The following is a 623-nucleotide window of genomic DNA, read 5'->3' as shown; positions in this document are numbered from 1 at the left end:
CCAGGCTGGAGAGCAGTGGCGCGATCTCAGCTCACTGCAACCTCCGCCTCCCGGGTTCTTGCAATTCTCCTGCCTCAGCCTCCCGAGTAGCTGGGACTAGAGGCGTATGCCGCCAGGCCCGGCTAATTTTTTTGTAGTTTAGGAGAGTCGGGGTTTCACCGTGTTGCCCAGGCGGGTCTTGAACTCCTGAGCTCAGGCAATCCGCCCGCCTTGGCCTCCCAAAGTGCTGAGATTACAGGCGTGAGCCACCGCGCCCGGCCGAAGGCAGGATTTCTAACGAGACGGTAGGGGCTCAGAGCCCTTGGCCCTGGGGGAAGGGTGACTCGAACCCAGGACAGGAAGATAGGTAAGCAACCCAGTGACCCTGCTCAGCCTTTGCTCCTCCATCCTGACCCTGGGCGACCCTTTAAGTAGATGCGCTCCACTTTTTCTCCGGAGCCTCTACTGCTCAATGAGGGAATCCAAGCTACTTCCGGCCATTTCTCACGCCGGGTCAGAGTCTAGGAATTCTTAAGTCTCCTCTTTTTGCCACTGTCCGCCCAGGCGACTGACGTCACTTCTGGCGTAAGAAAGGGTGGAGGTGTCTTCCCTCGCTCACCGCGTACTTCCGCCCGCTCTTCCAG

Source organism: Cebus imitator, unplaced genomic scaffold, assembly GCF_001604975.1.
Source record: "Cebus imitator isolate Cc_AM_T3 unplaced genomic scaffold, Cebus_imitator-1.0 Scaffold729, whole genome shotgun sequence".
Taxonomy (NCBI): Eukaryota; Metazoa; Chordata; class Mammalia; order Primates; family Cebidae; genus Cebus; species Cebus imitator.
The sequence above is the reverse complement of the archived record's forward strand: the minus strand, read 5'-3'. Positions refer to the sequence as shown.